Genomic DNA, 19,729 nt, shown 5'->3' with positions numbered 1-19,729 from the left:
GTTGGATCATGGAGAAAGCAAGAGAGTTCCAGAAAAACATCTATTTCTGCTTTATTGACTATGCCAAAGCCTTTGACTGTGTGGACCACAACAAACTCTGGAATATTCTTCAAGATATGGGAATACAGATCACCTGACTTGCCTCCTAAAAAATCTGTATGCATGTCAGGAAGCAACAGTTAGACCTGGACATGGAACAACGTGGTTCACCATCAGGAAAGGAGTACGTCAAGTCTGTATATTGTCACCCTGCTTATTTAATTTCTATGCAGAGTATATCATGAGAAATGCTGGGCTAGAGGAAGCATAAGCTGGAATCAAGATTGCAGGGAGAAATATCAATAACCTCAGATATGCAGATGACACCACCCTTATGGCAGAAAGCAAAGAGCAACTCAAGATCCTCTTGATGAAAGTGAAAGAGGAGAGTGAAAAAGTTGGCTTAAAGCTCAACATTCAGAAAACTAAGATCATGGCATCTGGTCCCATCACTTCATGGCAAATAGATCGGGAAATAGTTTCTATTTTCTGTTTTTATTTTCAGTGGAAACAGACTTTATTTTCTTGGGCTCCAAAATCCCTGCAGATGGTGATTGCAGCCATGAAATTAAAAGACGCTTGCTCCTTGGAAGAAAGGTTATGACCAACCAAGACAGCATTATTAAAAAACAGAGACATTACTTTGCCAATAAAGATCTGTGTAGTCAAAGCTATGGTTTTTCCAATAGTCATGTATGGATGTGAGAGTTGGACTATAAGGAAAGCTGAGTGCTGAAGAATTGATGCTTTTGAACTGTGGTGTTGGAGAAGACTCATTCTTGAGAGTCCTTTGGACTAAAAGGAGATCCAACCAGTCCATCCTAAAGGAAATCAGTTCTGAATATTCACTGGAAGCACTGATGCTAAAGCTGAAACTCCAATACTTTGGCCACCTGATGCAAAGAACTGACTCATTGGAAAAGACCCTGATGCTGGGAAAGATTGAAGACAGGAGGAGAAGGGGATGACAGGGGATGAGATGGTTGGATGGCATCACCAACTCAATGGACATGAGTTTGAGTAAACTCCAGGAGTTGGCGATGGACAGAGAGGCCTGGCGTGCTGCAGTCCATGGGGTCGCAGAGAGTCAGACACGACTGAGTGACTGAACTGAACTGAACCACTCAATAGGAAACACTGCAGAAATTTTAAAGAACAAAGTAGCCATGAAAAAGAATCAAGTAAATCTACACGTAATAACATGAGAGGAATCTGTCTCTAAAGAAATGTCAAAAAGCAAAATAATACGGTAGAGAAAATGTTTAGAACATCTTTCAAAGAACTGAACTGGTACCACTGGTACCACTGGAGAAGGGGGTGACAGTGGATGAGATGGTTGCTTTGTATCACTGACTCAATGGACACGAGTTTGAGAAACTCAGGGAGAGAGTGAAAGACAGGGAGGCCTGGAGTGCTGCAGTTCATGGGGTTGCAGAGAGTTGGACATAACTTGGCAACTGAACAACCACCACCACCACTGGTTGTCTCAGGGGATGAACTGCTGGTGGAGGAAGTAAAAGATGGGAGAGTGCAATTCTGCACCACTGGAATTGCTTCATGTTTGCTTTCCCATCATCACATAAACAGACATTTTTCTTTTCTTTGAACTGAAGGAGGGAAGGTGTTAGGTTGACTGACTTCAACGGGAAAGCCCTGCACTCAGGCTCCCCAAACCCCTAATGCTGACTTCAGTTACATTATCCGAAACAGGACACCCAGGATAGGGGAGGCCATCTGGTCCCACCCTGGTCGATTCTATTTGCGGTTTGCTAAGTACACTTCTCTGGGTTACAGTCTAATGGTCTAAATGACGAATGCTGTTTTTTCCCCCAAGAGTCATGCTTTAAAAGGGACATTGACCCGTGGAACTGGTCCAGAGGAAAAGGGGCACAGAGGGTAAGTGGCAGAGTGAGGGACAGACTGGTCCTAAGATCCACAGGGCAGAATCCTTCTAGAAGGGTCGGTGATGGTGGCACCAGAGGGCAAGACAAGGGCCAGAGTAGAGAAGAATTAGTGAGGCCACCTGAGAAGAGAAGGAAATGTTTTTGCTAAGAGCTGACCCCAAACACAGAAGGGGGCTGCCTGCCTCCCATACCCTGATGGCTTCCTCGGGTGCAGCCTCTATACGGACTGAGGTTCTGTGTATAAGCTTGAAGTTTTCATAGGAGATGGAAATAGCAACCCACTCCAGTGTTGGAGAATCCAACTGGAAAATCCACTGGAAAATCCCAAGGACGGAGGAGCCTGGTAGGCTACAGTCCATGGGGTCACAAAGAGTCAGACTTGACTGAGCGACCTGGATTTTAATCTCATCTATGCCTTGAGCCATGTGACTTCAGCTTCCTCTTTCCAAAGAATGGTCCCTATGCATGGGCTCTTTGGACAAGATAAGAGTTCTTATCAAGAACTCAGCAGAGCCTTCTTTGTGGTCATTCATGTTATATCAATAGATTTATGGAACTAGAAACTTCTGCAGCTGTCTGAGGTCACCCTGCTGGAGAGACAGGGCCATCAAGGAGGTAGAGTCCGGGATGCTGTCATGAAACCAAAACCCTATCAGTGCCTCCCTCTGGCCCATCCACACCCGTGCTCCTGCTGTGGGGTGTGGTGGTCCCTTGCCTGTGGGCACGCTCTAAACCAGATTGATGGGAGGTCAATCTGCTCCCATCCTTCCTTCCAACCTTTTAGGCCCAGAGGGAGCAATATCTTATCTGAAAGTGAAAGTCGCCTCTGTTATGTCCTACTTTACCACCCAGGTCAGAATACTGGAGTGGGTAGCCTTTCCTTTCTCCAGGGGATTTTCCCAACCCAGGGATCAAACCCAGGTCTCCCACACTGCAGGTAGATTCTTTACCACCTGAGCTATCAGAGAAGCCATCATATCTGAGGTTACTGATATTTCAGTATATCTGAGGTTACTAATATTTCAGTAACCTCAGATATACAGATGACACCACTCTTATGGCAGAAAGCAAAGAGGAACTCAAGAGCCACTTGATGAAAGTGAGAGAGTGAAAAAGCTGGCTTAAAATTCAACATTCAAAAAATGAAAACCATGGCATCCAGTCCCATCATTTCATGGCAAATAGATGAGGAAACAATGGAACCTGTCAGAGATTCTATTTTTTTGAGCTCCAAGATCACTGAGGAGGATGACTGCAGCCATGAAATTAAAAGACCCTTGCTCCTTGGAAGAGAAGCTATAACCAACCTAGACAGCATATTAAAAAGCAGAGACATTATTTTGTCAACAAAGGTCCGTGTAGTCAAAGCTATGGTTTTTCCAATAGTCATGTATGGATGTGAGAGTTGGACTATAAAGAAAGCTGAGCGCTGAAGAACTGATGCTTTTGAACTGTGGTGTTGGAGAAGACTCTTGAGAGCCCCTTGGACTGCAAGGAGATCAAACCAGCCCATCCTAAAGGATATCAGTCCTAGACGTTCGTTGGAAGGACTGATGCTGAGGCTTCAATACTTTGGCCACCTGATGTGAAGAACTGATTCACTGGAAAAGACCCTGATGCTGGGAAAGATTGAATGTGGGAGAAGAAGGGGACAACAGAGGAAGAGATGGTTGGATGGCATCACTGACTCAACAGACATTAGTTTGAGCAAGCTCCGGGAGATGGTGATGGACAGGGAAGCCTAGCGTGCTGCAAACCATGGGGTCACAGGGTCAAAGACAACTGAGCGACTGACCTGAACTGAACTGGAGCAACATCCACCCCTTTGCAGGCCACCTGGAAACCTCTCTGTGGCCATGAAAAGAAGTTTCTCATGTCACTGTTCTACTCAGTCTGATGTCTTCCCTGAGGACTTAGCAGTGAGCACCTGTGACTTGAGCCAAGGTTCCAGGTCTGTGAATGATTGTCAGAGAAAATGCAAGCCCTTGGAATTAGAGTGGAGACATGGAGACCTACAGAATGCTCCATGGTCTTCAATAAAGAGGCCTGAGATCCCCAAAGAGGAGCCCTACACTAGACATGCTTAGGGCTTAACATCATGGATGCTGGGAGGGAGGAGGAGAGAATGAAAGGGCTCAACCAAGGCCACAATGACTGGCTGCTTCCAATGCCTCCCAACCCCAGTTGATCTGAGCACCAGGTGATAAATTCACTTCGAACCTCCAAACCTTGAGTCCTGTGAATAATAAAAACAAAGCACATGTGATGGGCAGAGGGGTTAAAATGGGGCATGAGAGACACATCAAACACCCGACTCTTTGCTTCCCATAGACCCGCTTCATTTCTTGACACCTGAGCTATTGCTTGTGTAAGTGCTCAGTCGTGGCTATAGCCCGCCAGGCTCCTCTGTCCATGGGATTTTCTAAGCAAGATATGGAAGTGGGTTGCCATTTCCTTCTCCAGGAGACCTTCCCAACCCAGCAACTGAACCCGCGTCTCCTGCATTGCAGGCAGATTCTTTACCGCTGAGCCGCTGGGGAGCACCCTGGACAACTGCAGTAGCCTCCAGATTGTCTTCCCAATTCTTGCCCATGTCCCCAAAGCCTCTTCTCTGCACAGAAGTCCCAGTGAGCTTGTTAAAATCTCAGGTAGATCCTGATGTGCCTCTGCTCTCCTCACAGCCCTCCAGAGATGAGTCTCTCTCCTTTCCTTCCCTCACAGCTCACCCCCCTGCCCCCAGCACTCCCTCCTCATCCTTCTTCCCTGCTTCACTCATTTGGTATATCCTCCCAGTAGAATGTAAGTTCCATGAGGGCAGGGGTTTTGCCTGCCTCTAAAATGTCATTTCATCACTGTATGTGTGCGCGCATGCCAAGTTGCTTCAGTCATATCTAACTCTTTGCGACCCTATGGACTGTAGCTTGCTGACTGAGGGACCTGCGGTCAGCCCCAAGAGGAGGGAGGAAAGGATGCTCATTGAGCCAGAAATACCCACACAACTTCACAAGTCGTTGCAGGCAGATTCTAATGATTCCATGCTACAGTTACCACCAAGTGATCAGCCAGTGACCAGTTACCAGCAAGGCACAAGAAGCACCAGGGAGACTCTCAGTCAGTCCTCACACCCTGGCAAGCAGGTACTGTGGCCTCAATTTACAGATGAATAAACCAAGACAAGATTTACACAGGTGAAGTGACTTGCCCAAGGTCACAGAGCCAGCAGACAGGCAGAGCTGGAAACTGAACTCAGTCCAGCTGACCCTGAAGCTGCCACCTCCACACCTCGCCCTGCCCCTCTGATGTGTTCTGTCCATATGTCTCCTCCCTGGTTGACTCTGCCTTTTCTCTCCACGCACGAAGTCACCGAATGGCAGTGTCGTGTTCCAGACGGGAGCGCTTTGCTCCTGAGACAGCCATTGGGCATCTCATTAAACCTGCAGTGCAGGTGGAAGGCTAAAGTGCTGACAAGCAGGCAGTGTGCAGACATCTGAAAAGACCCTTTTAGATGAGGTCTTTGGGGAATTTCCATGGCACAGGAACTGGCTCTGAGAGCTGCAAATAAAGCTGGCTCAACACCCTGGCTGGTAACGGGGCTCACTGGCCCCAGCAAAAGCTGAGCAGCCACTGGCCATCCCCGAAGGCTTTAACTTGCTTAAACGAGAGCACCACCTTCGGGTGTTAATTCCCAGAGAACTTCTTGCTTTCTAACATAAAGGAGTTAGAGCTAGCACGCCAGGACTGGGGGGAAAGCCCTCCCTCAGTCAGTCAAGCCCACGGGAGGACTGGGCAGTAACTAAACCCCATATGACAGGGCCAACGCATATCACTCATGCCAGCTTTCATACTTCCCCTCTCATTCTTAATGCACCATTTCTGCTGACTGGGCAGGAGGCTGGAGAACCAGTCGGGCTACAGCTTTCTCCTCTAAACACCCTTTTAAGCCATTAGCTTAGACTCATCTGGAAAGTCTGCCTGCCTGCCTGCCTTTTGATTACACAATATGTCAAACTTATCTAAGCGTCCGTTTTCCTGGGCAGGTAGGTGGCTATGGCTTCCTGGAATCCCTTCTGTTTACGTGAAGCCTGCGAACCAAGGTCCTTCAGAGAGCGGGCTGGTGCGGACCCACCCAGCAGCTCGAGGTTGGTGACTAACAACTCATAGCAGCAGCTCTCCTCCCGCCAAGAGCTTTCTGTTTCACCAACGATCTTATTTTCTCCCCCTTGGCATTTTATTTTCAAACTGAGATATTAATTCACATAAAGTTTCACCAATTCAAAGTATACGGTTTCGGTGATTCTTAGTTATTCCCTATGTTGTACAACCAGCACCACTGTTTAATTTCCAGAACATTTCCATCATCCCAAAAGGAAGCCATGTACCCATCAGCAGTTAGCCCCAATTCCTCTCTTCCCCTGGCCCTTGGTAACCACTCGTCTCTTTTCTGTCCCTATGGATTTGCCTCTTCTGGACGTTTCATATGAATGGAATCATACAATATACAGACTTGTATCTGGCTTCTTTCACTTTTTAAAATTCATTCATGTCACAGTGTGTATTAATATTTCATTCCTTTTTAGTGGCTGAATAGTCTCCTGTTGTATGGATATACCACATTTGTGTTTACCCACTTACTGGCAGATGAACATTTGGGCTGTGTTCACTTTTTGGCTACTCCAAATAATGCAATGAACAGTTTTGTGTAGACATATGTTTTTAAGGCTCTTGAGTATATACGTAGGAGTGGAGTTGCTGGATTATATGGTAACTATGTTCAACTTTTTGAGGAAACGTCAGATGGTTTTCCACAGCAGCTGCACAATTTTACATTCCCACCAGCAGTGTACGAAGGTCCTAATTCCTCCATATCCTCAAAAACACCTGTCATTTTCGGTTTGCTTTTTAATTATAGACATCCTTATGAGTGTGGGGTGTTATCTCACTGTGACTTTGCTAATGACCTTTTTTAAAAATTTATTTTTTATTGAAGTATAGTTGAATAAAGTGACTTTTTCTTTTTTGACCAGGGATTGAACACGAGCCCTCATCAGTAAAAGCATAAAGTCCTAACCACTTGACCACCAGGGAATTCCTACTAATGACCTTTTAACGGAACATCTTACTTCCTAACAAATGTTTCTTTGAGTATTATCACCTAACAAATACTATTTTGAAGGCAATCCTGGCTAAAGCCTTTGGTGGTCGTCATAGTAGTCGTAATAATACTAACAACAGCTACTAGTACTACCATTAACACCACTGACACTTTCTGAAGCACATACTATGTGGCCAGGCTCATTATACTAGACATTTTATCCTCACAATAACTGCATGAACTGAGTGGTATTATTTTCTCCATTTCACAGATGGGAAAAACTGAGGGCAGAGGGGTTGAGCCATTTGCTCAGGGTCACATAGCTTACAAGTTAACGTGTATGAACCTGGAATCTGAGCATGAGCAGTCTGGCCCCAGAGCTCTGGAGCACTGCTTTCATGTATGACTTTCTGGCACAAAGTTTGTTGGGAAAGCCTGGAGGTAGCATAGGAAGCATACTATCAACATATCTGAGCACCACCCAAAATAAGCCCAGGATGATTCTGCAGCTCAAGGTACAAAGCCTGTACACACCAAGATTCCATCTGTGACAGGCAGGACTATCAGCACAGGACGTGGGACGGAATGGTGGTAACGCGTGACAGCTCAGAAGGCAGACACACCTGGGCTGAGGTGTCAGCTCGACCACCCAGACCTCCAGCTAAAGTGAAGCCATCTGCCCTCCCCCAGTTCCTCATCCATAAGAGCGGTCTAATGGTGACCTCAGAGGACTGTAGCAAGACATAGTGACAGAACACATCAGAGAAAGTACAAGAAAGAGACCAATAGGCTTGCTGACATTCCAGCCTGGCAGACTCCAATTCTGCCCACACGTTGTTTTGCAAAAAACCATGCATCACTCAAAAAGCACTAAGTTTTCCCTTAAAAGTAGCTGTGAAGGATTCTCTCTCTTTTAAAGTTGCGCATAAAATGACACTTTACCATGCGGGGAATTCCCTGGCAGTCCAGTGGTTAGGACTTGGTGCTTCCACTTTCAGGGGCCCGAGTTTGATCCCTGGTTGGAGAAATGGGATCCCAGTTTTTTGGTGGTACAGCCAAAAAAAATAAAATGAGACTTTCCTATGCAAAACCTTATAGTACAGCTTCAAGTTTGACTAATTCAAATTCACAAAATGGGAGTGCCGTGTTCAAGGGTCAACGCCCAACTCTGTGTATATCAGACATCACACAAGCACTGAGATATTCATGTTTAGGAAATGGAGATCGCAATTATGCAAAATAGCAGAATTATATGAACCGCGCTTGCTACCTGCCATTGTATTAAAAGAAATGGAATCAGATAGCTCTATTGGGGGACTTTTTTACTTTCACTGCTAAATAACCCCTCTTTGTGGTCTGTGGAAGACACAGGAAGAGTGGAAAGGGGAATGTTTAGCTAAGGAGAAAGGCCAAGTATCAGAAGTGAGACCTCTGGAAAATCCTCACATCTGAGCTGATACGGTCTTGAACTTGAGGTCTAATTTCAGGGTCTATTAAATCATAACCCTTTGTTCCTTTTGAAAGCAACATGCTGACACCGTCAGCTCTGTTCACCCTTAGAAGTCTCAGATCCGGAAATGCCAGCTAAGCTGTATTACAGGGGAGGGAAATATAGTAGGTCTTTTAAAATTACAAATTACAAGTTCGTAAAATTAAAATTACAAACTTGAAGTCCATATATGGCTGTGTATACGTGGGTAGAGCTTACACGAAACTCGTGTGCTTATAAACACAAAACAGAAACTTCCAGCCCACCCCTCCTAGCGTCCAACAGATGCTTCAAGTTCTGCCCCGAAGTGGGGGAATCAAAGGAGGCTAGCAGGCTCTGGTCGGAAGGCAAGAAGCCATCTTTCTTCTCTCATTGCCTGCTGTGTACATAGGGGCGGCTATGATCACTGAAGCCAATGCTTTAAATGGCTAGAGTGCAAGAGTCTATAAATAAGAGACATTCTTGAGATTCTTGGGGATATTTGAATCTGGGGCAGATGGTTAGATGATACTGTAAATTTTCTTTGTTGTGATAATGGTTCAAAATGAGAGCGCCCTTACTCTTGGACAATGCAGGCTGAAGTATTTAGTGGTGAAATGTCTGTAATATACTTTCAAGTGGCTCACAAAGCAACCGTTCACACAGATAGAGCCAACAAGAGTGTATTGGTTATAAAATGAGGGTATTCAGGTGTTCGCGGTATTTTCTCTCAACTTTTATGTATTTTTAATGTTTTTAATTTAATTAAAAGTTCCGGGGGTGGGGGAAGATTCTAAAATAAGAATTAACCAAATTAACTGAAAATGCGTTCAGGACTGACCGATATTCAGCTGTCAGTTTTCACTGACACAGATACACCAATGCTCCAAATATTGAAAGAGCCCCCTTTCAGTTGGTGAAGAGCCTCTGCCCTGAGCCTCCTGGGGGTTGCCCCCATCTCCAGGTAGTGGGCTTCCCCATCCTCCAGCTGATGCTCAGGACCCTGGCACCTGCTTGACTACCAAACTGCAGGCATTCCCTTTGATCAAAGGGTCCATGCTGCATGGGTCATCATTAAACATTTCAAAACATCAGTTCTGCATCATCTCAACTACTGGCCATTCATCACAGACCATGCTCTCCTTGGGGTTCCAGAATTCTCTCCTCCTGGCCAACCCTGTCCACACGACTTGCTTTCCGGGAATGCGAATGGGAGAGCCCTGTGGCACAGAGGTTAAAGGGTATGGACCACAGTGTAAGTCCCAGCCCTGCCACCTCTCACATACATAACCCTGTGGCCAGTCACTTTAATTTGCCAAAACTCAGTTTACCTCACTGCAAAAAAGAACTCACTAACAGTCAGTAATTCTCTAATGCTGGCTTTGAAAATGAGATGTTTTTCTCAGCATGAATGATAGGGAACAATTTGAGCATAACTCAAAGTTTCAAATTTGTTCATGTTGTGTGATTTTGTCTGAGAGAAGCACTAGGTGAACGTGGAAAGGTATACTCGGCGCAAGTGTAGGAATGAATAAAACACGCATCTTTCAGTTACCTCAGTTCCTGGCACGGTATGTGCCACACCCATTCCATCTGGGGTTACAACTTTCCACTTCCTTCCAGACTATCCACCTTCCACAGTAACTCACAGGCTACAACCCTTCAGAGTTACTCCCATAAGCAAACTGTTTTTCAAGTATCACAGTGAAGTTTCTGAGTGTCCGGCCCCTAGCCATTTACTTCCCCATAAACCTTGGTTTTTATTGGGCAGTTCTGCAAAACGTGGTGATCAGGAAGGCCTCCGTCACCTTACTGCAGAGCTGACTGAGGTTTCCGCCTCCCAGAGCCTGGTGAGGTGTATACAAGACTTACACAGGCAGAGGGTAGCCCAGTGCTGAGCATGCTGTAAGCGCTTAGTCAATGCTGGTCTCTTGCTCTGAATGCAGACAGAGCCTGGTGTATAAAATGTGCTCAGTAAACCTTTCCTTGAAAGGTCTGTGGCTCACTAATCTTAGTGGATTAATTAAAGAGGTTAATCCTTCTCTCCCAAGAGGTTCCCTGGTGGCTCAGACGGTAAAGCGTCTGCCTACAATGCGGGAGACCCAGGTTCAATCCCTGGGTTGGGAAGATCTCCTGTAGAAGGAAACGGCAACCCACTCCAGTATTCTTACCTGGAAAATTCAATGGACAGAGAAGCCTGGTAGTCTACAGTCCATGGGGTCACAAAGAGTCGGACATGACTGAGCAATTTCACTTTCACTTTCATCCTTCTCTCCCAAGAGGTTGGGAGGGGCAGCAGTTGTCAAACTGTAAATTTGAGCTGGTGGAGCCCTGACCTTCACGACTGGCCTGAGGATAAGAGTTGCGACTGTGTGCCTCTTTTGTGCAAAGAGTCCAGGACTGTTGACCACAGGGCTATACGGGGCCAATTTTGAGACAAAGAGCCTAGACTCTGAGTACCATATTCAGGGCCCCAGTAGAGTATTAAGTGGCCGGTAGAGTATTAAGTGGTTAAGAGCCCAGGTGAGAGGTCATATGACCTGAGTTCAATCTGAACTTTACCCTTATCAACTATGCCACCTCAGGCCCGTAATGTCACCTCCTTCCTCCCACTCTCCCAAGTACAGCAGAGCGGTTGACGGTTCCTATTTCCTAAGGAGGTGAGATGTCAAGTCCTTAGCACAGTGACAGACCCAGCAGGAAAGTTCAATGCACAGTAGCTACTACTTTAGAGCTAGGGAAAAAAAAAAAAAAATTAGAGGCTACCAGAAACAGAGTCGGGGCAGGAAGCTGAACGAATGAACAAGCAGCAAGGGGAGGTGTGATCTAGCTGGAATTGAAAAGGCAGGATACTGTGGGCAGGAACTCATTGCTATCGGCCATCCAACCCTAAATCCCTTCTGACACGGAGCCCACACTCAGCTAAGCCACGCTCACTGAACAAACCTAATGGTCTGGGCTCCAGATGGTAATTTCCAAAAGAAACAGACAGAGAGCCTCCTCCAGCTGAGGGCAAAGGTTCCCCGATTAGCCAGAAGGATGCATCAGCCGCAGGGACTGGTTCGCAGCACTTCATCTGGGTGGAAGCTGACGCAGAGACATTCCTCTGCCCTTCAGAAGAGACCGTCCAGACCAAAGACAAGCTCTGGCCTCCTCCTGCCCCTCCAGTGTCGTCGGTCACCTGTGACCCCCTCGTGTCCACCTCCAGCTCACTGAGCCCTCTGGCCTCAGAAGCTTGGTCCTTGGGGCTTCCTTTTCTGGAGATTCTCTTCCTACAGTTCTTTCCACAGGGTCCTCCTTCCCGACATTACAAACCACACACACTTTCCTGTGGCCACGTGCCTGACCCACTCAGCTACAGTGGACCCCTCCCCACCCAGTCTCTCCCTTCCCCATTTTTCCACTTTATTTCCTCATAGATAGATGGAAATCGGCTATGGAAACCCACTCCCTGAAATGCTATTCATTTACATGCTAATGTCCACTTACACACTAGAACTGAACTTCCTGAAGGCAGAGGCCTGGTGTGTCCCCTCTGCAGTAGCCGTGTACCTGGACCAGTACCTGGCACACACAGGCCCTGAATACACATGGACTGACTGAGGCGGGTGTGGAGATAGTTATTTACCCATAAATAGTAGAGGGCTGGGTTCTGTGCATGGGGCGGTGGGGGGAGAGGGGATAAAAAGAGACCCAAGCCCTGACCTCAAGCCCCACGGGAAGGATGCGGTCAGCAGGGGCCTAGCCAGGAGTGATGCCAGGGGAAGCAGCGCTTTGTAGAGGAGGAGGCAGAGGGAGTGCCGCCCTGGGGCGCACACCTGGTGGTGGCGGGCAAGGCTCTTAGGCTAGCAGGTAGGAAGCTTGGCCATCTAGGCCAGAGAAGGGCTGGACCACTCGGCTCCCAGGAGCCTTTCCATCTCTGAAACTGTGATTCTTAGGCAGAGGCAAAGAAAACCAAATAGTGATGAAGATAGGACATGGAACTGATTGGGAGGAAAGGTCTCCAAGATGAACTATTACCTAAAAAAGCCAGGTGCACAAAAGACTCCTGACAGGAACCCAGAAGCAGCCAACAGGTGTTCAGTAGGTACAGCATCGCAAGATCACGGTTTTGAATTACCCACATGTACACACATCTCTGTCTACAAAACACATAGGCCTCTATCTGTAGTTACTGACAGAGATTATATCTGTAATAAATACAGAAATGAGAGATGTTAAGACCTACTATGTGGACTTGCCTGGTAGCTCAGTCAGTAAAGAATCTGCCTGCAATGCAGGAGACCCAAGTTCGATCCCTGGGTGAGGAATCCCCTGGAGAAGGAAAGGGCAACCCACTCCCAGTATTCTTGCCTGAAAAATCCCAGACAGAGGACGCTGGTGGGCTAGTCCACGGGGCTGCAAGAGTCAGAAACGACTGAAGTCAGAAGTGACTAAACCACCACCACCACTATGTGTGTGGTAGTATTCTGAGCCTTAGAAGTACAACAAAGGATAAAACAGACCAAGTCTCAGGACTTCCCTGGTGCGCCAGTGGCTGAGACTTTGCGCTCTCAATGCAGGGGGCCTGGGTCCGATCCCTGGTTGGGGAATTAGATTCCACATGTCACAACTAAAAGTTAGTATGCTGCAACGGAAAGATCTTGTGTGGCACAGTAAGACCGGATGCAGCCTAATTAATTAAAAAAAAAAAAACCCCACCAGATTAAGTCTCATCTTTAAGGGACTTACATACTAAGAAAAGGAGCCCAGGAAATGATGTACAATATTAAGTTAAACAGTAACCAAGACCATGGGGGTAAACACACACACAGGGAAAGGCGGTGCAGCGATAGGAGATGACGTGCACTATTCCACAAGATGGGCTCTGGTGAGGGTGAACCTGGAACAGAGACCTGAATGACCTGAAGGAAGTAGGAAGAGAGCCCCAGGGATCCCTGGGGGAAGGAGGGGTGTCCCAGACTCAGGAAACTGCAGGCACTGTGGCCGGAGGCAGCAGAGTGCTGGGGAATGATAGCCTTAGTAAAGTCTCCACCATTACATATTACTGCTTTAACAGGCATTTATAGGATATCACCACCTATAAGGTACAGTAACAGAACCCTATCCAAAATGTTCCCTGCAGTGTTATCTAGGTAGTGATGCTATGTACACTCTTTCCCTTCTTAGCTATCTACATTGTCTTATGTTTCCCCACAGCAAACACGTACTAGTTGAGTAATGAAGACAACTACAATATAAGAGGTATAAGGAAGATAAGCGAAGTATAAGAGGTACTGCCAGGATTTCAGGCAGGCTCAAGCTCTTTGGAACAGCCAGATTCCCAGCTAAAGCACTGATTTGTGCTTAATGCACAGAAACCCAATCACGCAACTAATCTTATTTTGCTCTGTGTTTTGACTGGTAGGAAGCTCAGAGTCAAATTAGTGGTCTGGTTTTAGCTGGGACAGAGGCTCTGTGGCAAGCATTTGGCTACTCAACTCTCTTCACTTTTATCTTTATTTTTCCTTAATCCATTTCTCATTCCTATCTGAGACACACACATTATTTAGATACCTGTCCCACATCTTTATAATTCTTCATTGGAATGAGGTGAGAATGAACAAAGTGAAGAAAGAGACCAACAGAGGCCAGAGGTTCTTAAAGAAGTCTTGAAAGGGAATTCCCTGACAGTCCGGTAGTTAGGGCTGCGCTTTCACTGCCAAGGGCTGGGATTCAATTCCTGGTCAGGGAATTAAGATCCTGCAAGGGGACTTCCCTAGTGGCCCAGAGGCTTAGACTTTGTGCTCCCAATGTAGGGGGCCCGGGTTCGATTCCTGGTCATGGAACTAGATCCCATATGCCTCAACTAAAGATCCAGCATGTGCAACTAAGACCCAAAACAGCCAAAAAAAAAAAAAGATCCTGCAAGCTTCAGCATGGTCAAAAAATAATAAAATAATAATAAAATGATTCTTCTAAAGCAGAAGAAGTAGTCTTAAAAAAGGAATTGTTTCAGGAAGATTTAGCATCATGGGAAAGAGAACCCCCCTTCTCTGGGGGATCCTAACTTGACCATCATTGACCATTGCCTAAAATGGAAAAGAGATGATCCAGTTCACCAGCTTCTCTCATGAAGAGGTTAAGACTGCCTTGAAAAGTGAAAGTGAAAGTCACTCAGTCCTGTCTGACTCTTTGTGATCCCATGGACTATGCAGTCCATGGAATTCTCCAGGCCAGAATCCTGGAGTGGGTAGCTTATCCCTTCTCCAGTGAATCTTCCTGACCCAGGAATTGAACCAGGGTGTCCTGCACTGCAGGTGGATTCTTTACCAGCTGAGACTTAAGGCCTTCTAAGTAGCAGATCTCTGTGTCTCAGTGGACCCCAAGCTAAATGAACCTCACTGAGCCTGATTTCCTCATCCACAAATAGCTAACAGTCTAGAACCTACTACTCCCTCAAGAGTGGTGAGGAGAATTATATAATGCTCTGCAAAGGTTCAGGGCACTGCCCAGCAAATAGTAAGAGCTCTATCAATTCTAATAATAAAAATATTATATTTTACCATTATCAATAATAGTAAAAATCAGTACTATTTCTGAGTGCCCAGTGAATGCCTGACACTCTGTAGTCCCATTTTGCAGATCATCAGTTCTGCTCATCCACCAAATGGGAATAGGGTTGGTATGAAAAATACATAATACCAAGTTTGTATCAACAACTGAAGGGTTCTTGATAATGCCCTTCAATTATGTGATTCAGACATTGAGGTAGATTAGCTGAGAAAAGGCACAGGATATAAGGAGAAACCAGATCCAATTACGACAGGGAACTTTCCCATGAGAGAAAAATCAATCTTTAAAAAGTGTTCAATATCTAAAAGTCATGACATGTCCAGAAATATTGGGCTGGTCAAAAAGTTCATTCTGTAACATCTTACTTATTAAAAAAAAAGAAAGACAGAAAAGGAGATGAATCATATGTTTTAGGGAAAGCCTGTTCAATAGCAAGCAAAGGCAACCCAATAGTCCTCAGGTTCATGATCAATTGTGCTCTCCAAAATAAAAATATCTGAAACATCTTACACAGTCTCCGGATCTATTATCACATTCCACACGGATTAATCATAAACCACTCCTTCCTACCCCCCCCTAGAAAAAATAGAAAAGCAACCTTACTCCCTGTCCACAGTAAGGAAAGTCCCTAAAACTATTTCTTGGCCCAACCTAAACCTGAAACTTCAGCTTCCTTATCTCCACATTGGATCTGTTTTCTGCTCCACTTGAGTTTCATGCAGGCTTCGCCAGGATAGCAACAGGGCTTGCGACGCATTTTAATATTGGGCTGGGCAACATAAACTAAAGAGCTGTATTTGTAGGCTCATAAGTGACACCTTGGTCCAAAACTAAATAAGTTAACTTGTCAAGTCATCCATCAGTCTGAGCTATCTGGGCTGCCCTCCCTGCTCCAGCAGCCTGGATGGCTAAGATATTGGATAAAGCAGATGCCCAGTGACTATCCAAATGGAAGAATGAATAATGGGTGGATGGCAGGATGGCTGGATGGATAGATGATAAGGAGGGAGGGAGGAGCCCGTTGGCCATCCAAGCTCTCCTCTCCAAATACACTGAAATTCTTCCTCCAATGTTTTTGCTGTTTGTCAGATGACTTACATATTTTGTTCCTATTTGCTTTTCCAAGAACACTTGGGGAGTTTGTAGCCCTCAACCTTAACTTCCCTTTGCCCCTGCCTCAATGGACCTGGAACTGGTTCCCACCTCAGACTGATTGTTCCACGGACAGCCAAGGCGTGACCACCTATTTGGGGGAAACTTGAGTGCCTCAGAATATGATAAAAGCTATGGACCCTCTGAGCCAAAAACTGCACGCACGCACATTCATCTTGTCCACAGCTTTGGGTGGGTTCATAGACCCTGCCCCCTTCACCACCACCACCACCACCACCAAGAATCATTTGGAGAGTGTGTTAAAAGGGGAAAAAAAATCCCCTCAAGTCCCCTTAGCCCTCTTGACTCTATCTCTGGAGGGAAGGACCCACTGAGTCTATACCTCTAAGTCTTCCCACAGAGCCTGACTCTAGTTCAGGTCTGAAGTGCCATCCTCCAGAGCAAGCACTGAGTGGGGCTTATTTAAAAATGCAGATTCCTAGATCCCACCCAGATTTATAAACTGGCATCTCTGAGGGGGTGAGACCCAGCAGCCCGCATTTTTAATTAGTTCCACAGGTGGTTCTGAAGCAGATAAAGACTGAGACCTGTTTCCCAGAATAAAGGGTTTAACACTTTTGGGCTGAAAGCCTGTAAACAATTGCTAATTAATGCATCAGCATTTCAAAAGGTAGAGCCTGGGTGACCACATTCCAAGGAGTGAGGAAGGGGAGCGAGAGACACCCACCTTGAATGACCACATCAGCCCACCCCTCCCCCTGCCCACCCATTCCCAGTTCCCCTGAGTCCCTCCCACACAGACACCCACAACCCTCTTCCAGTTCCGTCTCCCCTCCTCCATTTCCCTCACGCTCCCAGCCACTTCCTCAACTGCCCAGACACCCCAAGTAATGCCTACCGTTCCTTCTCTCACCCCCACCTCTGAGTTGTGCAATGGGAAGGGGCCTGGGACCCACAGCAAAATTACAGGTGCAACCACCCCATCAAGACTGCTCTCCCACCCACCCTGCTCACTCAGGTTTCCCAGGTGTGTAACAACCACCTTTTGACACTCTACTCACTGTTGTCCCCTCCTTCACTTCTAGAATGGACAATCGGCACAGTAGGCAGATTTTTCACCTGTGACCTATGTCTTCCCAAGGCCTGGTCTGAATGCCCAGCACAGGGCAGGCGCGACAGATCGCAAACTTGAGTTGAAATTTTGGGTTCAGTCCCTGGCTGATGCTAAGCAAACACTCAAAAGAGCAGTGGCGATCAGATCACCCTAACTTCCCTTCCACGTAAAAAGCATGAATTGAACACTTTCAATTGAGCTGCTTTTAACAACTGATTTATCTTTAGGAAGCAAACAGCTATGGAGGGAGGGGAGAATGAAACTTAAAAATTCCATTATTGTTTAAAAGGATGACCACAGGGATTACATCTAAGCTCAGCTGAAAGTGGGGTTTTTTAGTTTGTTTTTCAGAAGAGGAAGATCAAAATCCAATGGGAAAGATAAGAGACCTAGGAATTTGGCTTCCTCATCCACATTATAATTCACTACCCCCATCCCCAGGGACCCTACACCCTCCTTCTCCACAGCAAATGAGCCCCTCAGAGGATTACTTATGGTCAACTACATTCTAGGCGCCATGCTGAGGACACGTCTCAAGGCACACAGCCTGGTGGGTGGGGAGGAAGGAGAACCCAGGGGATCTGAACCTGAGAAAGTGTTGGGGAGACAGGGGGATGTCCTGACTCACGTCTTCAGAGCAGAAGATCAGGGATGGCTTCCTGGAGGAAGTAACCACTGAGCTGGCCCTGAGAGAGGAGTTAGTCGGGCAGGGAGCACAGGGAAAGTGCGCTGGTAGAGGCGTGGAGAACCCAGATACCCTGGGAGGGACCCATGGGCCACATCAATGAGAAGCAAGGGAGAGGCCCCAGGCCTCCTCTGAGCTCAGCTCCAGAGCCTGGGCGGTCAGAGGGCAAGGTCCAAGCTACGACCACCAGCCTAGTCCTCCCTGAGGACTATCCCAGGGCCCAGAATAGAGCTGGGGGGGGGGGGGGGGGGGGGTAGTGAGAAGACAGAGCTGGCAGGATATGGGGACTGGATCTGGACTGCAGTGGAAAGACACAAGGCCCCCTCCCATCACCCCTGCCCCGATCCCTGGAATCCTCACTCACAGGGCTCTGGACTCTCCCACTCTGCCCCAGGCCTCCACTTGCCACTCCGAGGGTCTGGAACACACTTACCCACATATCCTGATCCTTCACGTCTCTGGGTCTTTGCTCAAAGGACCCCTTCCATGAGGTTCTTCTCAGACCACCCACCACTTCTCAGCAACTGCTCACTCATTCTTAAACACCCTAAACATTTCACATATGTATTATGTGTCTTGCCTGTTCCCATCGACGCACTAGAATACAAACTCCACCCAGAAAGAGATTCCTATGTTTCTGGTTCTCTGCTGTATCCTCAGTCCTAGATCAGTGCTTAGCACATAAGAGCTTACCATTACTTATTCAATGAATGAATGAAAGAAACAAATGAATGAATAGAACAGGTGTGCCATTTGAATGCATGATGAATAGAACAGGTGTGCCATTTGCTGAGAAGGGAAGCAAGGTTGGGTACAGTAGTGGATTTCGGATAATCATTTGGAGTGGCTGAGGGACAGACAGGTAGACCATGCTGGCCTGAGGGGCCACATGGATGGTGGGGCTCATTTCTGGTTCTCTGAGGCCGCTCCAGATGGCCTCAGAGGAGCCTGGGACTGAGTCAGTCCAGTGGCCCCAGGGCAGACAGAGGGAGGAGAACCTGCTGCTCCTGTTTCCCGGGTTCACCCAGCCTGCCCAGGTCTCTGCCCACAGGGCCCCACCCAGCCAGCCAGCAGCAGCGCTGTTACATAGTCCTTTCATGGCCTCTGTCAGCCAGAGGCCAGGCCGGAAGGGCCGTGGAGGACACTGTGCTCCTGGTAGCCCCCCACCCTCCTGCTGGGGCTCCAGGACAGGAAGCTCAGTTTCACCTTGGCTACCTGAGTCACCACCCAAACATCCCCTGTGTCATATTCCTGGCCCCCAGAGTCTGCATGAGAGGTCCCTCCCCTCCACCCTCCCTTGGCCAACAACAGACACGCCACTGCCTCCTCCCCCCTCGCCTTCCTGCTCACATGCCACCCAACACCCCAGACCTGCCTCCCCCTGCAGAAGCTCCGCCAGCTCCTCCAGCCCACACAGGTCTTCCCCTACCTGAGCTGTGAATGCGCCCATTGTCTGATAACTTGGCATCTCAGCATTTTGATGCTCTTCACCTCATTTCCACAGCTCTGTCTCATCGCCTGCCTCCAAACCCCCAGGGACAGGAGAAACTTTGTGACTAACACAGAGCACACAGTAGGCACTCAAACACTGTACTGAGGGGACTTGGTTGGCTTCTGTGGTACTAAAAACACCTTCCTGAGGTTAGAATAAGAGGAAAAAGCTTCATAGACTCATGGTCACATCTTACGTTGCCATTTGCAGAAAACTTCAGTTTTTTAAAAACCCACAAATGCAGGCACATGTGTCCTGTAAGTGATT

The 19,729-nt window shown here is 47.2% G+C and overlaps 1 protein-coding gene and 1 non-coding gene across 2 annotated transcripts in view; one reads left to right on the top strand and one right to left on the bottom strand.

The window, feature by feature from the left end:
• Positions 1-19,729, bottom strand: part of CDH1 (cadherin 1) — a 70,063-nt gene that overhangs the window by 37,762 nt on the left and 12,572 nt on the right. The window lies entirely within an intron of this gene.
• Positions 10,559-10,630, top strand: TRNAC-ACA (transfer RNA cysteine (anticodon ACA)). The gene has a single exon. It is a non-coding gene; the product is annotated as a tRNA-Cys (tRNA).

Source organism: Budorcas taxicolor, chromosome 18 (assembly GCF_023091745.1).
Source record: "Budorcas taxicolor isolate Tak-1 chromosome 18, Takin1.1, whole genome shotgun sequence".
NCBI lineage: Eukaryota > Metazoa > Chordata > Mammalia > Artiodactyla > Bovidae > Budorcas > Budorcas taxicolor.
The sequence above is the reverse complement of the archived record's forward strand: the minus strand, read 5'-3'. Positions and strand labels throughout refer to the sequence as shown.